The sequence below is a fragment of the Mycteria americana genome, chromosome 4 (genome assembly GCF_035582795.1).
Source record: "Mycteria americana isolate JAX WOST 10 ecotype Jacksonville Zoo and Gardens chromosome 4, USCA_MyAme_1.0, whole genome shotgun sequence".
NCBI classification, from domain to species: domain Eukaryota; kingdom Metazoa; phylum Chordata; class Aves; order Ciconiiformes; family Ciconiidae; genus Mycteria; species Mycteria americana.
Genome location: NC_134368.1, coordinates 32,679,190 through 32,691,970, shown reverse-complemented (window position 1 = coordinate 32,691,970; position 12,781 = coordinate 32,679,190).

Below are 12,781 nucleotides of genomic sequence, written 5' to 3'. Positions count from 1 at the left end.
TGCGTTGAGGGACTGGTGTATCCACTGGAATAGTTGGTACTCTTCAATGTGTTCTCACTGAGATAAGCAGAGAAAGGTTTGCACAGAGATTAAAGTGTGAATGAGTGTGTTAATGGTTGAAAGGATAGCAGAAGTCGAACTTGAAATGTGTCTGGTACACTGATAGGCAAGCAGAATGGATTTTAGTATGCTGGATACGGTTCAACCTAGAATGGGACCCCCCTGTGGACCAGGAGTAGCCATCCTTCCCATGTGCCAGTTCTGCATTTTCCTCAGCTCTGACCTTGTTAAAAACCCTAAGCAGATGTTGCAAAAAGCTTGCTCCGATTACTGTCCGCTCCTTATCCACATGATCTTTTAGGAGTGATTGGCAATTCAGTAGCAGTGTTAAGTAAATATAGTTTTGAGCAACGTAGCAGCTTAGAAATGAAGCGTCTATGCAACAGTGAAGAGAGCCAGTAATGTCAATTGTTAATTTGCCAAAAAATGTTTGTTGCTTTTACTCCTACCTGCGTTAACTATAAGTGTTTTAATGAGCTTTTATATATTTTACTGTATTGTAATGGCTCAAGAGGAAAAAGTCCACACTGGAGTTGCGGTGCCGGGAGGTGGCAGGACTCCTGCAGCAGCAGGTGGGGTGAGGTGGCTAGGAAGAGTCGCATGAGCTCGCTCCCTTTCTCTCCCTCCTTTGCCTGTTTTCCTAAAAGCTGCACGTTAACACGAACAGAACCTGGATGTGAGCAATTTGGAGGGTTATATTTGGGGGCAGAGAGGAGGGTGGGGCTTTGCCTTGGGTTTTGTTGGGTTTTAAACCCTTTGGGATATTCCCCCCTCCTTGAGAATCAACTTGTATGAACTGTAGGAAGTCTTGAGGACCTCTGGAAAGGTGTCTTTCTGTAGGTTTTACCGTAAAGGTAAAGATTTGCTTTCGAGGTGCAGTATTAAGGGATAAATGTATTTTGTGGCTAGGGTATGAATGAGTTGCAAGATGGAATTTTGACTGAGACTTTGTTACCATTGTCAGTATTATTTTAAGCTTTTTGATGAAGATTTTTTTATTATGGCAAATAATGTAGTACTTCCAGTAACAATGTTCCTCATGAGTAGGAAAACCTTGTATATTCTTCTACATCAAACACTTTTGAATTTGTAAAATTGTATGTTGTACATACCATTCTATTGTAAACATGTATACTTGCCCACAGTGTACTGTCAAACATAGATAAAGCATGATAAAGATTATTTAAAATATACCTGTATTTATACCTCAGATATTCTTTTTGGGTTTTTGTACCTCAAGTATGTTTTCTATTGTAAATGTGCTTTACATGACTATGATCTACATGAGAGAAAGGAAAATGTTTAACTTGCTATAGATGTCTGTACAGAATATACTCAATAAGTGCACTATTAAATGTTTAAAATTGGAGAAGCATAATGGTTTTTATTTTATTCTGCATTCTTCCTTCCGCTCTCGTGCCCAGAGGAGGAGGCATTTTTCTCACCACCGGTTCTTGACATACTACTACCAACTGCGTAGCCACCCCTGCCCTCTCCCAGGCCAATATTTTTAGCATTGTTGTAGGCAGGTACCAAAGCAATTTCAAAATTTTTGGAAAACAAGCCTTCATGATGGCAGACAGCTGGACAGAAATACTCCCTAGTCAATAGCTTCATATATTTAAAAGAAGCAGCCTGTGTTTTGCTGCTGTCTTGTGGAAAGGTACTCTTGAATTTAAGAGGGAGCAAAGCAAAGTCCTACTTGATAGGCAGCTGTATGCAATGCTGAAAAATAATTCACTGCTTTCATATTTTCTGCGGGGAGGACGAGGGCATGACAAGTGTGGAGTCACAGGTTCGCTTTAAAAAATGCAAGTGTGAAAGTAGTTGGAGAAAGTTGAAGCGCACGCAGCAGTGAAATGAAGCCAAAGAGAAGGCCAGGAGGATATACAAACAACTGACTAAGGTGAAAAACGAAGCCAAAGACAGCTGTTAATTCAAGCAACTTTAAAAAGTTTTTAAAGTCTTAGCCAACAGAAATATAATTTGGGCATCTGAAAGAGGATTTTGATTTGTGAGGCTTGTCTGACGGGGCAGCTGGAAGGAGGCCTGCTGCCTTTCAGTCACCAACATCGTTGTATTCTTTCTCCGCCTGAGCATCCCCAAGTCCTGATCGCTATCGCTTCCCACTATGTCCCCCAGGGAGCCGTGAGGGATGCTGCTTCACAGGCTGGCAAAAGCAAACCTCTTGCTGTCGTGGTACGAGTTCTCACACACCAGGTCTCTAAGGGTCTTTTAGAGAACCTTCCTGGTAAGGGACTGTCGTTTGTTTGGCTCTTCTAGGATCTTTTCTCTTCCCAAGTCAATACTAAAAATAAAACAACTGCACAACTTATAAAAAAAACAGGTTTGTTCACAGTTTTGGGCCCTTGGAACAAGCAGAGTTAGAGCTAATTTATTTTTCTTTGTAACGATGGTTTCGTTTGTATTTTTAAGCACACTTACGCACAACAGACTCCTCAGGCACTTCAAGGATTTACTCTGCGTTTTGTTTAAAGTGCATGTAGGTTACTTTCAGATCAGCATTTTCCTAAATATTTCTAAAACGTGAGTTAATTTTGACTCTTCTAAATAGCCTCAAGCTCCTGAATGTTTGTGTTCTTGGCACCTTCATTTGCAGGTGTCCATGTTGTAGTGGGACAATAGAATTCAAGTTTCCATGTCTCTGTTTCTTGTCAGGTGTCACTCACGGCGGCACGGGCTCTTGCTCGGACGCTCTCTTGCTTGAAGCAGCAGTTGCCGCAGAGGGAGTGCAGGCTGGGAGCCTGTTCGGTTCTGGCAGGGTGCCGGTATGGCTAAGGGCGTACATGGCATCCCTGGTGCAGCACGGGGCCAGCCTGCTGCGTGCTTCAGTAATGCTGAATTTCAGTACTGCTTTCTAACAAATGCAAATGGAAAAAGTCACGTTTTACTGTCATTCCTCAAGTAATGCGCTCCACAATTAGATGTTTATGAAGCTGTGACTAATCAGTGACCTTCATCTTAAAGGCCAGAAGGCAATGTCACTAACACACACGGGCAGTCTGGGAAAGTGAGACTGAAACAATGCAAAAGAGTACCTCTGCAGTCTGGTACCAGGCCTTGAAAAGAGCGGGACCTAGTGTATATCCCCAGTAGTCTGGGCCAGGAGAGAGTTGATGTGAAAACAGTATCCGTGACTTGGGCTACATAATAAAAGGTAGATATTTCCACTTAAGACATACAAAAATTAAATGTTATACACATATCTTCTGCTAAGTGCTGGAAACAGTGTCCTACAATCATAAGGAATGAAATCAAGGTACTGTTTTAATAGAGCAATGCATTAAATTTACAAAGACAAAATGCTAATTCCTTTGCTTATGTTATACCATAACTTGTCAATACAGTCATTGACTGCATCCATTATACACACAAACACTAAACATTTCTGAAAAATTATTTTCAGCTATTTCTCATCTGTCAACCCAGAGCTATTTTATTTCTCTAGCAAGGAAAGGTATCAGTGTCTAAAATGATGACTAGCATAGCACCAGCAGTGAAGGTGAAATACTGTTCTTATTACTGATGCTAATACTCAACGTTTGCATCCATGCTTCTTTTGCATTGAGCACAATCCCAGACACTTGAGGCTTGCTCAGTTTCCCTTCCCTTCTGCACCGTCCTCCTACATTTTCCTGTATTGTCGGAGGCATCCAGAATGCTTGCAAGAAATGAACTTCCAAGCTGCGTCCAGGGACAGTAAAGAGCAGTGAAGGATGGGAAAGAATTCAAAGAAAAAATTCCATCAAAAGAGATTTAGGCACTGAAGGGGTACATTTATACAGAAAGATTCAATACACATAATCTGGCCACTAGACAAGAGGGATGTAGTAAATGTCTACTAGCACTGGAAGGTCATAAAAACCCAGAAGAAGAGTTCAAACTAGCTGAGTGGGTGTACAAGTTGGGACAAAAATTTGTTAATGGAAAATTTGAGGCAGAAGGAAAGGAAAAGGCATTTTCCACACAGCAAGAGGTCTTTGAGGCTGTGGGACAATCTCTCCCTGAGAAGCAGCAAGAGCGTAAGTCATTTAAAACTCTGCAGGCTCAAACCCTGGAATCATTCCTGCACTAGCTTCCATAAAGCATCACAAAGACCTAAAAAAGGTCCTCTCTTCATTATTTGACGCGATTACAGGACCTACAGGCCACCAGTTTCACCTGTAAGTGTCAGGTAGCGCTGCCTTGCTGAGGTAAGAAACAATATGGTGTTGAAAAAAAGTTACAATTAAGTAACAACTCAATTATTTTGGAAGTTGCTAATGAGCAAGTCTTTCTCTAAGAATGACATTGGAGGTTGTGGAGTGCAGTGTGCTTGTTTTATAGAAGTGGACGTTAATTTAAGTGGGAAGGTGCAGTGCCTCCCCACTATGGGCCAAGAGCATGAAGAGCAGCATGGGGAGGTTACCAGACAACTGGGAGAGTCTTTTGCTTTTCTAACATTTACTCAAAACCCAGAAAGCTCTATAACTGATAAGCACGATTTCCCTATCATAGCAGGAATCAAATCCATTATTCCATAGGCTCATTTTTTTTTTTTGTTACTAGAAGAAAAAGCCCTACAGCAAGTGTGTTGTATATGCTTCTCCAGGTACCAGTCTTCTACTAGTCACTTCGTGAGCTCAAGTAATAAAAGGGTGATGTGATGCATCTGAACATCACAGTTGCTCCTGACCCACGCAGACATTTCTTAAGGCTTTATTAACACTAAAAATGGAAAAGCCCCTTAGGAACAGAATTCTCCGTGAATGAAAGAATATTACTATTCCAAAAACCAAATATTCAAAAAGTAGAGTGTTAGAAGTGCCAGTGCAGTTATGTATGTATTCCAGGGAGAGAAATTAAATAGCATTTTCCGTTATATGATGAGCTAAGCCTGTTATAAGCATAAAGACAGGACAGTATAGCCGAGATGGCTCTAGTTTGAGGGGCTTGCGCCTCATTTATTAGAGAAGTTGGAAGAGTTAGCAAATGAAATGGGAATTTCAAGAAAGGGTGGCCTCAATTAAATCACTTGAGTGTCACTTTAGAGAATTGTCATTTTTCTTAAATAAGCCAGCTAGCAGCAGAAGCAGATCATGTTCATAACACAGCCCAGACTAAGATGGTGTGCAAGGTGTGGGTAATAGAGAAAGGGTTCTTCTAAAAGGAAGAAGAGGACCCAGCTGGCCAAACACTTCCGACATGTTTAGTGACATAGCAGTCTGAAATATCTATTCAAAACAAACAGGTCATCTGGTAAGAATTCTCCTTTGTTTCAAAATAGTTAAAATAAATTTTGGTCAAGGCTTTGTTGTGAGCTGGTTAAACGTGTAACCTTCAGCTAGGCTTCAGCTAGGCTATAATTCAAGTTTATAGAAACACTGACAGTATGGTTAGCAAAGTACTATAGGCCACTTTTTTTACCCTACCACTGGGGAAAGTTGTACAATAGCACATATTTTAAGTAGTCCATTTAAACATTTGAAAAGGAATGCAAAGATACCAAAATATTTGTTTTAACTCGATCATTTAGTCTCCAGCAGTCTGTACTCTTTTCATTTCTCTAAATACCTGCCAGCACCACAGCAGCACAACAGAATGTCTGAAGAGCACACATGGGGTTTTTCACTGACCTACAGGAATGCTTTTTTTTTTTTTTTTTTTTTTTTTTGGAACATAAAAAGGGTTTAGGGAATTTTGCAGTCTTTGCCCTTAACATTTCTAAAATGTACAGTCCTTATTACCACTGCCCACAGAATAAAAATTCTTATTGAAGCCTTTGTCACCTACATCATTTATCAATTACGGCTTCTAAAGCATACAACAAGTAATAAAGCATTCAGTAATGATAATACAAGTAATAATCCAAACTGATTTTGAATATCCCACCTCACTGACATGCCTACAAAGCTAGAACTACATTAAAACCAGTACTCAAGTAAAAGCAAGAAAATGGTCAAACTTTACTACCCATGAACAATTTCATTCACCAGCAGATAACAATGAAAATTGCTTTGTGATGCCTAGAAAAGCAGCTTTGAAAGCCTTGCTAGACCTTCTTAAAAAGAACGGGAGGTCCATTAAGGTAATGTGTCTGGAAAACAGCACCTGCCCTCCCTCTACATAGGCACCGTACTCCATTATCTAAGTCTGGGAGAAGCACATACAGAATACTGAAACTGCGAAATTCTGATGCTGCCTCCTGTAAATCCTCAGCAACGGTGAGGCATCCACCTCCCAGTGAGGGGAGAAGCAGACAAAATCAGAGGATGCTCGGTCTTACATGGTGAGAATTAACAGTGATTCTCTTCCCCCAAGGGCATCCCACCTCTCAGATCAAATGGTACATGCAGACCAAATGGTACATGCAGCATAGAAACACATATGCCTAATAACGTGGGGCAAGTATTCAATTAAAGTGGAAACAAACCACATTTAGAAGGGGTCATAACCACTCGTGAATTCCAGGACCGTAACGGTGCACTCAGCAGCACTAACGCTACACAGTGCTTGGTCTGCAAGCTCCCTATTTGGCTTTGGAGGCCTCCAAAAACACACTAAATTGTGTTTGGAGGCCTTTAAAGAATGACCTTGAGCAAGTAGAAAAGTAGAGATTTTCTAGCTAATGCCTGAACCATAGTCTAAAAAAATAAAATACGTTCACATTTGCTTTCTTCCCCTTTCCAGCCTACGACAAGAATGAATGCTTGTGTATAAACATAGCGTATAACCTTCTAGGTAAAGCACTCGCCTTGTGGTGTTAGTTGCAAACAAAATCAGGCAGAATAGTTATCGAACTAGGTTCAATTCATCAGATTTATTGGACTGGGGAAGGAGGAAAGGCTATGCCCTGAGCATCCTACCAGATAAGGCAAGATCGATGAGGGAATGAATGACCCGTCAAGAGTGGTGATGGAGTTCAGAGGCCCTGCCGCTGAGGAGCACAGAGGTTTTAGCAGGCCAGTCATGGCTAACAGACTGTTAGGCATGTATTTGATAAAAACCTAAGCAACTGGCAGACCTTGGGGAGTTTTAGGCATCCAAAGTTTGGATAGAACCATATCCTCAGCTTCCTGCTAGAAACAGAGCCCAGAAGCACCGATTCAAAATTGCATGAAGTTGTCTGAGGAAAGAAGGCAAAACAAGCTGATTTCTGGCACCCTCGGCTCTATTACAGAAGTACTTATTTTCAGTATATCATTAGCATTTGGAATTCACTACTAGTCTTCAGAGGTGAGTTTTTTGCAGAGCTTGGAGACAAATATATTTACAGAAGCTCCTGTTATTTTTCTCATGCTTCAATTTCTGCACTAGCCACTTGGGCTTACCTCTGGACATATTTTTCACAAGAGCCTGCAGGAAGTTTCGTCTGCTGTTTTCTGAAGAGTCTTGCAATGGTCACTGTCAGAGAGACAGCATTCATTTAGATTGATCAGCAGCCCGATCTGGGACACGACATGATACTTATTGTGCTCCTGTTTATAATGCACCATGCAGAAAGGCATGCCCAACATGCTTTTCTTTTTTAATTCCTTGAAAACTGCTACATATTTTTTACGGTTTAAACACTCTGTCTTACTGATATAGAGATTTTCTGAGGCTTTATACAACTTTTTTTTTTTTAAAAAGCTTCTTTCCTGTGCCTCCTCTTCCTCTCTTGTTAAATTGCTAAAACAGTTTCCAGGGCCAGCCGCTCTGTGCAGTGGTTTGCTGGTTTCTGATGAAAGAGCTGCTGCCAAATTTTATAAAGAATGTTCCCTGGGGCACAGAGGGAAGGGAAGTATTCTTCATGGCCCCTGTTTTCTTCCCATATTGTTTAACAAACAAGCAAACTGCCCTGCAGTCCCTCTGACCCCTATTTAGACATACCCCTTTCAGGCAGCCACACAAATGAACTAGGAAGGAAGTGCCGTCACGGCCCTTAGAAAAGATAGAGGGAAATAAAGGCAAACATTGTGTGTCTAAACAAACAAGCTCACTCTGCTCTGCGCTTGTCTTCTGCCTAATTCTTACACGAACCGGTCCCAGAAGTAGTAGTTGGGGCAAGAGTATTTCCCCGGTTGTGCATGACTCGGTTCCCCACCCGCTCCATTCCCACCACCCTGCCAGGTTTTGCCCCAGCCTCAGAGACGAATGAATAATCCAAAAACCTTTGGCATAAATGGGAACTCAGCCCAGGCTCTTTGAATGGCTTAAGCCTGTCCCTCAGTCTGGTTTCCCACGTGGACCTCGTGCCCTCTGTGCCTCGGTTTCCCTAGTTACACTTCCCCAGAACTTCAAGGAAAGAAAAAAATGATTTTTGTGCTTCAGTAATCATAAATCGAAAGTGCAAGTTTTGTAAGAAGCTGAAACAAAAATACCTAGAGGCCAAGCTGAGAACAAGTTTTCTTTTGAGCTGCTTCTTGCCTATACACAACTCCAAAGGATTTCTAAATCAAATTACTTTTGATAGACAAGAGATGAAACAGATGTGCTATTAACCCCATTTTGTGGTGGGGAGCTAGAGCATAAAGGATTTTGGAACTAGAGATGCAACTAGAATATTCGAAAAACAACCTCGATGTTGCATGCTAATCACAGGAACAAGTTTTGACATAGCAGAGCTGATAAACCTGGTTTAAAGAATGCTTAGGTAAACTGGGGAAAAAAAAGAAAATACAGTAATTCAAAAGATTATGAGGATGATTTTTAAAGTATTTCCACGTTTCCCTGGTAACGTCCATTCATAGTAGCCCCAGCTTGCTGAAACCACAGATGGGTATTTACCTTAAAGCGGTTACTGAACCTGAAGGCAGCACTGGCTGACAGAGACGTGCCATTGCTGTAGGACCATGGCCCGGCACAAGCACCGCACCGCCTGCACACCCCTTGGGCTGCTGCAGGTGCCCTCTGCTCTCCAGGGCTCTTCTCAACACCGCAAACCTTGGGGCTGCTTTTGCCCAGCCATCAGCTTTAAGCCTGACCGAAAGACAGGGAATCCCATTTCAAACAAAATGCTGGACTGATTGTAAGAGCAAAGTCTTATTTGCAGTCTACGCTCATGCTCTGTGGCTAACACAGATTTCTAGACTTTGTTTAAAATTTGCCAGAGGAGTGCATGGGAGAGCAACCCAAACATTTGTGAAGAATTAGTCAAGAGCGTTGCTTTGCCCTTGCTCGTAGCTCTTTGTCGATAGCGCCACGCAGAGCAGACAGAAAACAGAGCTGGATCTGGTCGTCATCATGCACGGACTGCGATGTATGTGCGCCTGAGGAACTACCTATCACCGTGATGAATGGCATCACATTTAGCTATCTCCTTAAGGAGATAAGATGCTGTAAGTTTTTGTTATCAGTTCTGCCCAGATTCATTCCATTAAACAAAAAATTGGATTAATATTTTTTAACAAATCAGATTAATGCTTTATACCCATTATCATGCTCCAGGAGGTCATAAACTGGGATAAAAAGTATACATATAGTTTGCGGTTGTTTCAAGCTATGAAACAGACAATAGCCTACAAGACGCCCTTCTAAGGAAATGTTTCCTAGGGTGCTGCTCCCTAGGTCTCACCACTCTAAAAATACTGTTTTCTTTCTTTACCTCGATTATTAATCAAGCATACTGTATGTGACTTAAAGATGCACACTTCATTTCACAAAGGCACCAACAATCCCCCAAATGCTTCCCAATCACAGGTGAAATGTTCTGTTTGCTCTCTGTAAAACACTGCAGGAGCAGGCAGCTGAGGCTGAGCAGCAGTAGCTTCTGAAATCATTCGCTGCTGTTGCAGCCCTCCTGTTTTCTGTATTGCCACTCTCTGTTCTGCAAAGCCTCCTGTTAGAGCCTGCAAGCTCTCTTTTTTGAGCAGTTCTCCACTGCTTGTGTGTTTTGTCTAGTTGCAATGGTTGCTCCATCCCTCCAGAGCCAGCACTGCAGCCAGGTCAGGCTCAGTCCTTGGTATTTCTTTTCCTTCTCCCTTAGCCCGCTCTGATCTGATGCAAAAGCTTTCACAGGCGTACGCACAGCTCAGGCTAGGTGGCCTATTTTGCTTATAGATTGCATCATGTTTAGCCACGCTTGGAGGTAAGGGGCCTGTCATCACCCTCTTGGAGAGCTCAAGTTCTGAACAACCAGCCTTTGCCTTAAAATGCATGAGTTTATGCAAGAGGAGGGATTGTCCAGAAGTTTCCCTGGCTGGGACAAGAGGAGAACTTGATCAGAACTTGATCAGAAATGATAAATAAGCCTTGCTAGTTATTTTCAAGTATGGAGATTAAGTTACTAAACAAAGCAAGTTCAGGATCATCAAAAGGTATTTGTCTGTTCTAAGATATTTTACTATTTTTGTCCGAGAGCAAGAAACCTTTGGCTTCTGATGTGTCCTGTACCACGACTCAGCTGCTCCTGGTGAACTGAGACCCACTCTGGCAATGAACTGGCCGAGCATACTCTTCTGTCAGCCTGGAAAAGCAGCCATTACAACCTGTGTCTAAATCTGCTGTCTTCAGAGAAGACAGCTGCCTCACAGTGTATTGCTGGGGGTGGCAAGGATTGCACCCAGTCACTTCTAATCAGGAGGGAGACCAAGCTACGACAGCACAGCCTCTCTCCAGAGCTGCTTTCCACTGATGCCGCCTGTCCAAGTGTTTGAGAATCACACGTGAACACTTACCCGCTGAGGAGTCAGCCACTGTTCAAACATGGTATTTCTGAGTCTATTAAAAATGAATTTGGCTTTCAGTCATCTTTTTGGCTGTCATATTTCCTATGATATAGCTGCGGTGGGGGGGGAAATTACCTATTTTCTTTCTCGGTAAACATGAATAAGCCTAGGCCTGCTGCTCCATGGATGGAGATCTCTCTTGTGGCATCTCTTTCCAGATTGAGTCATCCTGTGCTTTTGGTAGTCACCTATCAATTTCCTCAAGGTCATGCAGTGACCTCAGAAGAACAGTGACAATACTGATCCCCTCATCAGGCTTTTTCAACAACTCTTCTGTGCATGTTCTAATACTGCAGCATCTTAGGATTCAATCCTGTTGCCTTTAAAATGAGGGGGAAAACATGGGAGAGGACACTCACTGCCCGGAGCTCTCCTCTGGGGAAATACTCTGCAAGGGCTGACCTTACATTAAATTTAACTTGTTTCCTGCCAGAGCCTCACTCACAGCAATATTTCTAACTTTCTTTAATCGGACTGATATCTACACGCCCCAGTTCCACATTTTGCCCCGCTGCCCTGCCCTCTTCTGATGTAGGAAACATACCTGCAAGTTGGGCAGATGCTTGGCTCCAGCTAAAAGCAGATCTACCGCTACCAGGTCCCTCCTCCCACTTTGCAAGGGCACGGGCGACGGGGGTGGCGATCATGGGCAGCTTCACTTGGATTTAATTTCTAAAAAAATTTATTATTTAAAACCAACCACATACAAAGACAAAGGAACATAGGTATTATTTCATGTTCTGCTTTCCCTGCAGACAAACACTTTGCCTCAGGAGGCCAGCTGTCCTCTGGCTGTTAGCTCTGGGACAGCTGGGAGGCTCGCCGAGGCATACAAAATAGCAACGGAGGAAGCTGTTCATTAAAAGATATCTCAGACTCTCCCTTGGTCATTTTTACTCATCACTGCTCTACAGAGAATAAGAAATATGCCCCCTGTGAGAGTCAAATGCAACACCTATAAATTAATCCCAGTCCAGATAAACCCGCTGAGCTAGCTCAGAGGGTATTTATAGCCGAGACACAGCTTCCTCAGGGAATTACGGTCTCCAAATCAGTGCAGTTGTTCCAAAAAAAATCTGAGAAAAGCTGCTTCTTTCTCCTTCTCCTCAAGTATAGTGAGTTCCTTTCACCACAGAATTGCAAGTATGAAACTCACTCTCAAATGCAACTGGCTGGCTGAAATAACTTCTTGTTTGTGTGGCTGCAAAGCCATGTCCAGAAACCCTGACCATCACTAACTACACAGTCATATTCACATGATAAAAATATGGTGGCATTAATAACTTGTGCTGGCTTGCCTTCCCAATTGTCAGGGCTTTACATAAATATAGAACTTGGTCTATAGATTTGTTTCAGAGCCTTTTTATATCTGATTATGGCTCCAGGCAGATCATAGTCTGTACAGACGCAGTAATTAAGGATCAGTAATTCTGTCCAGCGGCCAATATTCCCTACAGTGAGAGGCATATGATGGGTTTTTAGCTGCTCAGCATTTCAGAGGCTCACTGGAAGGCAGCTATTAGCAAGCTGCGCTGTACGAGGACAGAGCACCAGCCTCAAAGGAAAACAGCCAGCAAGTGTTTCCATTTCAGCATCTCGGCAGGAGAAGGCGGTTGCCCTGAAGACCTCTGTAGGAAACAGTTTTACTTACATAGCTCCACAGGTGGACATGGAAAGCCGTAGCTCCCAAGTGTTAAAGCAGGGACAGGCGCTGGGAGCCAGCACTTCCCTCAAGCCTCCATCTCAAACAAGTATGCAGCCACACCGTTTCTTGGGAACGAGCTGAATACACGCAGAAAAACAAAGGAGGGTTCTTAAATTTCTGAAGTACGTGTCATAGAAATAGCAAATAAATAAAACATCATAAATAAAAACATTTTTCTGGAATGATTTCACAGAGGTGAGAATTGCAACAGCAAAACAAAACTTGACTGCAGCAGATCCCAAGTTTTATTCCCATACTGCAGAGCCAAGGTTTCTGTCAACTGGGAAGAAAACACAGCTGAGCTAGA